Raw genomic sequence first — 1,770 nt, 5'->3', positions numbered from 1 at the left:
TGGATCCCTTCTGCTGTCTTATGTTGTTAGCTAGAACCTCCAGTACGATATTGAATAGAAGTGGGGACAAGGAACATCCTAGTCTTGTACCATTTTTCAGTGGGATTGTTTTTGTCTTTTCTCCATTAACTATGATATTAGCTGTTAGCTTTTCTTAGACAGCTTGTATCAGCTTGAGGAATTTATCTTCCATTTCTATCTTTGTGAGTGTCTTAATTAGGAATGGGTGTTGGATGTTGTCAAATGCTTTTTCTGCATCTATGGATATTATATGTTTTTTTTTACCTTGTTTTTCTTGATGTGGTATATAATATTGATGGTTTTTCACATGTTAAACCATCCCTGCATCCCTGGGATGAATCTTACCTGTTTGTGGTAGATGATATGTTTATATACTTTTGTATTCTATTAGCCAATATTTTGTTAAGGATTTTTCCATCTGTGTTCATTAGAGATATTGGTCTGTAATTCTCTATACCTGTGGGTTCTTTGCCCTGTTTGGGTATCAAAGTTATGCTGGCTTCGTAGAATAAGTTTGGGAGTTTGTCATTCTTTTCTATGCTTTGGAATACTTTATGGGGGATCAGAGTCAACTCTTAGTGGAATTCTTGGTAAAATTCTGTTGTGAAGCCATCTGGCCCAGAGAATTTTTTTGTTGGTAGCTTCTTTTTTTTGTGTTTTTTTTTTACAGGGTTTGAAGTCCTCTTTAACCATTGGTGGGAACACTTTACAGCATAAGTAAAAACTCGAGGAAAATAAATACATCAGCTCCTAGGAGAGTGGACGCAGTGTGGATGGCGTGGGGTGGGCTGGCAGGTGGGGCGGGTGCAGATGCACGATGCAGAGCAGACACGACAGGAGACTTGGGGGAGGGCAGTGAGAGTCTTAAGTGTCCTAGTGCATGTCCTGGCTGTCGGTCCAGGCGATCTTGCAGGGGGGAGCTGAGCTCTCACCCTCCAGGTCCACTTGCTCCTGATCTCGCTTCTTGGCTGCGTTCTTTTAGTCCCATTGCTGGTGCAGGTAGCGCAGGAGGATATTGGTTTTTTCAGTCACAATGATTTGTTCAGATGGGTACTCCCGAGTAGGCAGGTAGACTGAGGGGCGTCTGTTCTATGGGAGACCAAGAAGAGTCGGATAAGAAGCTGGGTCCCCACACTCTGAAACAAGGTAGGCAGCCCAACATTGCTCTCCGGAGAGGCTGAGCGAGGCTTTGCACTCAGAGTCAGCATGGAATCGGCTAAAATATCTTTTGTTGTAGAAGGGAAATCCTTTCAGAAAATGGGCCATCTTCTGTAGCCGCTGTTGCTGCCACTGCCGCCTCCTCTGCTGCTGCCGCCACCGCCGCAGGTGCCACCACAGCCGCCTTCTCAGCCGCCGCCTCGCAGTAACTCGTTGGTAGCTTCTTGATGACCCTTTCTGTTTCTCTTGCTATGGGTTTGTTGAGGTTCTTGATCTCTGTCTGAGATAATCTAGGGAGGGACTCTTTTTTCAAGTAGCTATCCATGTCTTCCACATTTCTGAATTTATTAGAATACAGATCTTCATAGTACTTTGTGATTGTCCTTTTAATCTCATTGGGGTCTGTTGTAATTAATCCTGTTTCATCCCTCATCCTGGCTATTGATGTTTGCTCCTTTCTGTCCTTTGTCCGATTCGCCAGTGGTCTGTCAATTCTGTCGATCCTTTCATAGAATCAGCTTTTAGCTGCATTTATTTTTTACATTGTTCTCTTCTCTTCCCACTGGTTTAACTCTTCCCTGATTTTTATTA

At 43.6% G+C, this 1,770-nt stretch overlaps 1 pseudogene; it reads right to left on the bottom strand.

The window, feature by feature from the left end:
• Positions 1 to 885: 885 nt before the first annotated feature.
• On the bottom strand, positions 886 to 1,287 carry LOC142443367 (DET1- and DDB1-associated protein 1-like; annotated as a pseudogene).
• Between the last annotated feature and the right edge of the window lie 483 nt (positions 1,288 to 1,770).

This window comes from Tenrec ecaudatus, chromosome 3, assembly GCF_050624435.1.
Source record: "Tenrec ecaudatus isolate mTenEca1 chromosome 3, mTenEca1.hap1, whole genome shotgun sequence".
NCBI classification, from domain to species: Eukaryota; Metazoa; Chordata; class Mammalia; order Afrosoricida; family Tenrecidae; genus Tenrec; species Tenrec ecaudatus.
The sequence above is the reverse complement of the archived record's forward strand: the minus strand, read 5'-3'. Positions and strand labels throughout refer to the sequence as shown.